Source organism: Anabrus simplex, chromosome 14, assembly GCF_040414725.1.
Source record: "Anabrus simplex isolate iqAnaSimp1 chromosome 14, ASM4041472v1, whole genome shotgun sequence".
In the NCBI taxonomy this organism is placed as follows: domain Eukaryota; kingdom Metazoa; phylum Arthropoda; class Insecta; order Orthoptera; family Tettigoniidae; genus Anabrus; species Anabrus simplex.
In genome coordinates, this window is record NC_090278.1 from 20,740,595 (window position 1) to 20,749,882 (window position 9,288).

Here is a 9,288-nt window from a genome sequence, read left to right on the forward strand (position 1 = left end):
CAGCTCATCCTTGATGCCTTCTGCCATACCCCGCCCTTGACTGTCTGCGTAGAGATGAATCTTTGGCGATCTTGACTTTCGGTTGGTTTTCTTCTTCTGTAGCTTACCTCCACTGGATTTAAAATTATTTGAAAACTTGGTGGTCTTCTTCTGGAACTTGCTGCAATAACTGAAATCTATTTTGGCACTGCAAAGAGTTTCTTCCCGGTTTTAAGTTGTACGAAGTTTCTCCCATATGTTTAACATTAGGCCTAAAATGGCTACGCGTCACTTCCGTCCACGGCGATCTTTCTTCTCCAATGTCTTCTTTATCTTCCGGTTTCTTTATTCTGTCCTTTAAGCTTTCATTTTCATGTTTCAGATCGCATAAGTCTTCTTGTAGCACTCCTAAAATCTTAATTATAGTTTCGTAAGTCTCTCTTTCTTGTTGTTCTGCCTCACTATCAGTTTGTTTACACTCGGGACACAGCCACTCACTTTCTTTAATATCAGTCCTATTTACAATATTTGCACAACGAAAATGGTACCATTCATCACACTTACGACACAGAATCCCGTTTTTAACTACTCTTCTGCATTTGCCACATTTTTCACTGCATCTTACACCATTATCTACTACGGATATCACAGACTCACACATAGTAGTCGTCATCTTGTCCTAGTCGAGGAAGGAGCCAGCAGTGAACCAGCCGACGCGAGATAAGTAATAGGTTTCAAAGTTTACATTTTAAAATTATAGTCAAATGCTAGAATATATTTATTTGAGTGCAGAAGTGCCTACTGATAAAGTGCCAATAAGTGAATACCAGTGCGTGGATTTAAGTAATTAACCGCTGTCGTATGTCATTTTAAGTAATATAAATGCAGTGCTCGTAAGATGATTTTAGGTTATTGTAAACAGAATCAGAATGTGTATATCTATGTTTAAGAGCCAATCTACTTGGAAAGATCAATTAGAATCGAACCAGATGAGGTTAAGAGGAGAGTATGCGATGTATGAAATGTAACGTAGATATTATGAATACTTGATCGACAGACATGGCCAATACAATTATAATATTGAAAGGAATTGGTTAAATATTAGGAAGTTGCCATTTATGAATGGAGATTGAGGCTATAGGACTGTTTTTAACCGTAACACAGAGGTTGTTGAGATGAAGTTAGATGTGTATGTTTTTATATATGGCGGAATCGGAAAGAATTGAAATATGATAGTTATATAATGACGTTAATGTGTGGAAATATGAATTGTTCTTCGTATAAGCAATGGCTGGATGATGTTATTGCAGATTTCTGTGTTGGTTACGATTATAATATGGGAGATTATACTGCAAGCGATGGAATTAGGTCATGTTCAAGTGAATTTATGATACAGTCCAAGTATTAAAAGCGTCGATTGGTAGCATTCATATCAAAGATATCGCTAGGTTATTTGGATATTACATGCGATATAATGTAAATATAGGAATATGAAGGAACATTGCCTACTGCACAAACGTCTTAGTATGTGAATGTAGATTGGTAGAGCAGATTTTAACCTAAAGTTGGCACAGCGGTAAATAATCTGAGAGTTGATATTAAATGCAATGGCTCGTAATTATGAAATCATTTGGCACGACTTTCGTAGTTTCAACTGATTGATTATCTTAGTGGTGGCACTCAATAGTAAGAATACTTGAATTCATCTGGCACATATGAAAGAATATGATAATAATACACTTGATATTAGTATCGACAGGTACATTTATAGTTGCATTGATGTTTTTGAAACCTTACTTAAGAAGCATATTACTTATCTCATGTCGTGAACAAGTCATAATGAAAATCCAAAAGAGAATCCAACGGATATCCCAAAGCAAATCCAAATAAACCTAACAGGAAGAAATACCACTCCCTCATAATAAATAAAGATTTAACCCTCTCTTTCCCCATGAAATATTTTGAAATAATGAATTATGGTTATACAATCGAATGATAATGATGATTATTGAATTCAATGTTTATAATTTGATGAATTTCAATTATGTTTACGATTATTACTAATTCAAGGATTGTATTGTAATCTAATTGCATTCTCTTTTCGCTATTGCCAATAATTTAATTTTTATTTCATTTATAATAAATTACCATGCTAATAAATTAGGTCCAGGATTATTTATGCGTTTTATTTCTCAAGGTAACTTACAATACGTAGTAATAAGATAGTGTAAGAGCTTATTAAGGTTATTTATGATGAGTAATGAATATTATCTCAGATGATTACCCGATTTCGGGGGAATTGAATGATTGGTCGTGAACATTATCACTCTTCAATGGAACCTACGACTAGTTTATATCATTTAAGAACTGAAATGAAATATTTTACCCTGAGAACTGAACGTATACCTCCGACCACCGTACTTGTTTCATGCGAGAAACCCCCCGTTCATGAGTTGATTAACCAAGTTATTGGTAGTTTGAAGCCGTGGTGTGATATTTGATCACACAACGTGAGCTTTAATGAGAAGATAGGTGCCAGTGACAGGAGAGTAGATGGTTGGTAAGGGATACTACTTAGGCCTTAAAATCAAGATTGCTAAGCTGGGCAAAGATATTCATTTTCTCAAACAGTGTATCGCGCAAAATTTAACCACTAATTTTCTTAAACCTACCACTTATATACATCGCAATTCTTCTGATTGTTCAAGAACACAAATAAAAGTCAACAGGATTTGGTTAACCAACGAAATTAAATTCATCTATAAGAAGAAATCTTTCGAGAACAATCGTCTTTATGAATCTCACCTCGAAGCAACTCGGCTACTATCAAGCGCTCAATGGGATTGATTTCAGACCCATGTAGAAGATAAGTTATTCAGTACACATTAGAAAAAGCAATCAACGTTAAATAGAAAGCTCAACAATCTCAAAACATCCCTATGACAAAAAAACCTTTTACTAAATTATCTAAAGAACAGAAAAATCTCGACAAAATAATTAGTAAGTTCCACCCCCTGTTGTCAACTTATCCAAACCAATCCTAGATGATAATGACAACTTAATCCTATCGAAAGGTCCTAAATATAACTGCCCTAACTTAAATAAAAATAACACTGTATTCAATATAATCACTGAATCTGTATTAGCTATCAATAAAATGCCCTTAGAATTACAAGACGAAATTAGACTTGACGTAAAAAGGAAACTTAATAAGATTTACACCCCTGACGGTAATAGCAACACTATTCCCTTCACAGAACATAAACACATTCTTAACTTTAAAAAGAAAATTGAAGACCATAACCTCATTATCACAAAAGCTGACAACGGTAACACAACAGTAATAATGATAAAGCTGATTATATAGAGAAAATCAAAAATTTCTTCAGTAATAATTCCTTTTCTATAATAAAGAAAGATCCCACTCAACAAATTCAACGTCTCCATAAACAAACCCGAAAGAACTCTTCTTTCTTATTTACTGAACATGAAAAAACAAGATTATTGAGCAGGAATCCAGGCCTGCCAACCGCAAAATCTCTCCCTAAAATTCACAAGAATTTCCTAAGAATAATTACAAGTTTTTATCGAATAAGTCTAAAAAACACCATAGAACTAGTTGAGAAATTAAATAACTTTGAAATCCAACCACACCATTCTCTACACTCTTTCGATATTGTCAATATGTACCCCAGCATTAATATCAATAAATTATTTCCTATTATTGAGAAGAATTTGAACACATATACTTGCTTAAGCAAACTTGAAATTAATGACTTTATGACTATCTAAAAATTAGTAGTTGATAACAACTTCTTCATCTTCGACAATATAATTTATCAACAAGATGGTTTGGCTATGGGTTCTCCAGCCTCATGGATCCTAGCGGAAATATACCTAGACTTTTTAGAACACAATTTCATTGATAACGACGATGACTTCAAACGTGTTATTTTGGGCCAGATATGTAGATGACACTTTTGTGATCCTAGATGACAGAGTTATTAACGCAGCATCTACTCTTAATAACCTCAATAAAATTGATCCGAACATTAAATTCACTCTTGAAACAGAATCAAACAAATCAACTAATTTTCTAGATGTAACAATAAGCAGATTACCTTCTTCATTATCATATATGATTTATAGAAAACCCACACATACAGCTAATACCATAATACAAGACTCTTTTCACCCACAGGCACATAAACGTGCCTCGTACAACAGTATGGTTAACCGTGCCTTCAAAATTCCGCTATCAAAGGATAACTTAAATAAAGAGCTAAATATCATCTGTAGCATTGCCAAATTTAATGGTTATAACAGATATTTTATTGAACAAATTATTAACAGATTTAAATACCGTCCTAACACAACACTCTTAAAAGATAATCCTAAACCAGCTGCTTACTCCACATTCACATTCAATATTAATGCCTACAGTATTGCTAATGTCTTCATAAAACACAATACCGTGACTTCTTTTCGAAGTAATAATAGAAACCTTGAATTATTACATAACTCCAACTCCTTAAATAAAACAAGTGTCTTTTCTAAATGAGGCGTATACCGTTTTAAGTGCAACAACTGTAACTCTTCTTACATAGGTCAAACTGGTCGTAACTTCAAAATTAGGTACACGTTAATGCAATTAAATACAACAGATTTTCAGCGGTGGGGCAACATATAATTGACACAAAACATATTTTCACTACAATAGATCAGGATATTGAAATTCTCAGCACTCTAAATAAAGGCTCTCTCCTAGACATCACTGAAAACTGTTTTATACACCTCGATCAGTTCTTCAATCCAAATCTTAACCTGAATGATATTTCTGAGAAGCCCTATGCCCTTTTCGACTTTCTCATCTCCATTTTAAATAACCTGAAGTCAACAAACAAGCGATCAATCTTTCACAATTTACACAATACCCTCTCATGCCACTTCCCCCTTCCGCAACACCCCGATGATCCTCCTTAGATCCTCCTTGCCCCCATTTTTGCCTTTCCCTCCTACCCTCTAATAAGCGCTCAATATTCCCCACCCTTTTCTCTATTTATCATCTCCCATTCATTTATCAATCACCACGGCAGGCTGTTTCGAGTTGAGCCTCACATTGTAATTTCCTTTAAAATTTCTTTCTATTTTTATATATTTTTAATTTGTTTTATTCTTTTTAAAGATTAAAATTATTTTAAAAATGTATATATCCGCTTCGAAATGTCGAAATTAAGTCCTACACTGTTTTCCGAAGACTTCAATTACGTCACCTTTTACTCTTCGGCCGGAGAAACAAATGCCTAGAAGACCTGCCTAGCAACAAATATACATAACTGCATATCACAAGTTCAATTTCATAACGAGTTATCCTTCAAGTTTGCATATCAGATCAAGTCCTTTAACTCGTTATCGATCTGAAATATATCTTCTTACGTCTTCAGATGTGAATGCAGCATAACAGGATTGTACTAGACCTGCTTATGAACTTCCACTGGATTTGTTTCGGCATGAAATAGTGGTGTTCTTTTTATTCTTTTGACTGTGATCTTTGTGTTATGAACATCTACTGGAATTGCTTCGTCGAAATAGTGTTAATTTTTTTTGCCTGTGATCATTGTGTTATGTGTTTTTAGAATTTTATGATTTAATTTCTGCTCTGCCTTGCTAACTGTCTGATGATGACACTTCAAATGTGTTGAAACCGGTCCCAAATGAACAGTTTGTAACTTCTATTTGATTCAACTTAACAACGGACTATTGAAAGGTGGATCCTTCCTTCTATTTAATATTGTATATTTCTCTATTCAATACGGAACAAACATGAAATTTTTAACTTTATAAGAATGATATGTTTAGTTCTACAAGAACATCCTCAGATTCTATCAAATCACTTAAAACATGCTTATATATGTACAGTATTGTTCACATTGTGTAACCTTGTCGATGATGGAGAATTTAGTGATAATATGAATCAGTAATGACAAACATAAAATAAATATACGAGTATTAATATAGTGGAAAACTTACGTACTTATCTAGACTGCTGATGCTAAGTCCGTTGTCACCAAACACTATTTTCGGACTGTGGTCATGGAAAGTTTTGGCAAAGCACACTCCTCGCGGATGGGGGGAGGGCTTGTGGAGCGTTGTGGATCTCTCCTATTGCATGAAGAGGCGAGTACACTGGACCGCGGAGAGAGGAGGGGGAGTAATTATTTTGCAGATGAGTGTACTTTATTCTCTTCCCAGTTTCTCTTCTTCCTTCGCTGTGTCTTTCATTCGTTCTTTCGTCCGTGCTGGTGTGTTCTCATCTTGGGTTTTTAGCGATATGATGCTTGTTCAGCATCGTTCTAAAGCAAGGCGTGTCCCATATAATTTCATTTGGTATGTTCATTACTTTAAGGTCTTTTTCAATTTCGTTTATCCAATTATTCTTGATTTTTAGTTGAGGAGGCATAATGAAATATATTTTCACTGAGTATTTCATAATCCATCCTTTGAATATGGCCATCAAATTTCAGTCGCCTTTTTCCAATTGTACCTGATATTTTCTCAGTATGTTGGTATAATTCCGGTGACCTCGTATTCATCCACACTCTTCTATGCATACTGCGCCAGAGATTTCCCTGCGGACTTCTCTTTCGTATTTTTCGATAATTATGGATAGTGATCTTTCTCCAATGATCAATTTTTCTGATGCGTGTAATACTTCAGGCTTAATTACTGTTATAATATTTTAATTTAGCGTTCCGTGATATTGGCTTTTGTTTTACCTTTTCCGTACAAATCTATGGCCTACTTCTGATATAGATATCTCTCCCTGTTTGCTTTGTGATTTAATGCAGGTGGTTGGATGATTACCCAACTATCTGAAATTATTTTCCTGAGGAATTATGCCAAACTGAACCATCAGATTTTGTTTGCATAAGTATCGAGTAGATCCTTCCATGTATCGGATTTTATTATATGAGATATGAATTCGTTTTAGATGCAATTGCATGAAGTTGTTCCAGGGACGGAATTCATTCTCGCCTATTGTTGGATAGAATAACTCGACCATCTGCAAAGGCCAAACATTTGATATGAATTGTATCATTAACTAGCTTGCCAGAAAATGTCTTTATGCAACCTCTAATGCCAAATACCTCAGTTATACTGCTGGGATAGATTAAAATCGAACTTTCCCCTATCTTCAAACTTACTAGCCCGATGGCATAAATTCTTATTGTTGTTATTAGTATGAGATAATTATTGTAAATATTGATATAGTGGTGTAGCCGTAAGCCAAATAAATAAATTATTATTATTACAATTATTAACATTTACAAATTACAAGTTGACCTAAACTTTCCAATTTGCATACACAACTGATTCTACGCCTGTGGACATGAAATTTAGCAAATAAACGTACTTAAAATTCCTATAAATTCACTGCTCTACTGCAAACATGTTCCACATTACGTCTGAAAAAATTCGATCAGAAATGCGCTAAATTTAACGTCCCATCCTGAAGAAAAATATGACAAAATTTCTGTTATAACACAGTGACACTTCTAACAGCCGCAAGTATCGTAAATTTCGCCTCGTGTCTTCTCAGCAATAGCTGCAACAGTAATAAACTTCCACTAAAAGAATAGAAAGTGAAATCGCCCTACACATAGCAAAATGCACCGGACTACATTGTAGAAGTTGCTGTAATACACAGACATTTTTTAACTCTTATCAGCTCCGATTTTCTGCTCATCGTCGTCCTCTGAATGTATGGATTTACTGGTTTATTTACGCAAGTCTGCATAATATTTTTCATTTTGGTTATTTTATTTCTATTATTGACTTAGTTCTAGGATTCTCAAAGATAACACAAAATATATACCCTCGCAATTTTCTTCACGCGCTAATAATATGCACTCAGGAAACTCATCGAAGCTATAAATTTCGCCGTCCAAACGTCAAGGGACTTGTGTTTAGTGGTTGAACACCCTCAGTGCTATCCAACATCCTGATCCTCTTCTGTGATGACATTAAAACTCTCACAGTAGAGCTCAATTAATAAGCCATCAGGTACAGTATCTAGATTTGTGGAGCCTTCCAGCGTAAATATGTGAAGTTTGTGGTTGGTGATTTCAGCGATCATATACAACATGGGGACCAACAAAAGCGGGGAGGCCGGGGTAGAACGGGCGTATTCGTGTGATCTAATTCTACTGTATGATAACATACTTCCAGCATCATTCAACAGTGTGAGATGGAAGCGTGGTGTTATCTAGATATTAACTTACAGTATCTGCGTAAGCAAACCCATATCTCAGTTATCAGTGTGGCAAGCAATCCCTCATCGTCCTGTTTTATGCCAGATATATGCTGCAATGCGACAACGGACAGTTCCTTTTCATACATACATCTTCATTAGAGATCGTTATGGCTTTCAGCTTTCAGTCTGCAAGCCTCTCTGAATTTACTAAACGCCACCACAGTCCTCTATTTGCAGCTAATTCTGTGGGCTCGTCTTACCTTTAAATCGTTAGAATCTGAGTTCATTTTCGAAGAAGATATTATTTTAAGAAGGCTAATTGGGAGAAATGTGCCATTTCACTGGACGAGAACATTCTGAATATAGAGCCTTTTCCTGAATCATATGATGGTTTTGTAAATATCGTGAAGCATTTTTTTCGTATCAGTTCCCTGAGGCTGAACACTATATACAGAAACTGGGGAAATATTGAGAAACAATCTCGAAGTTTTTGACAACGCTCCTTAAGCTCCGATACCGTCCAAGCTGGCGAAGATCTCTTAAAACCGGTATCTAATAAGAGGAGCGATGGAGGAGACTGAGCTAAGGAAGAGTAGCCAGAAAGCCTAGAGGTTTCTTAGTGTTGTGACCCGACAGCTAGAGAGGGTCATGCGAATGTAACAGCTAAACAGATTGCCCACCAGCTCGTGGAAAATTTTAAACCTCACCATCAGACATCAACATTTTACGGGCAGATGAATTAGAGTCTAGTCGTCTTATGCGGCTTTTCTGCATGGCAGCCGTTGACAGTTGTAAGAGCGGTAAGCCAGGAGCGATAGACGACATCGGATTACAGCAGATTAACCACGAACTATTACGCTGTCGTAGCAGGGGGAAAGGTGACACTGACATGTGCTGCGTCCCAGGTGGCGGGTAACGGGTTCCTACTCGGTTTGCCGGCCGACCAAAGTGAATTAAAATAGCTCTCGTGGACCAAACACACAAACTCCTGTGGGTGGGGGATGAGACCAAGGATGCTGAATGTTGAACCCATTTACATGTGTTTAGTACCATCA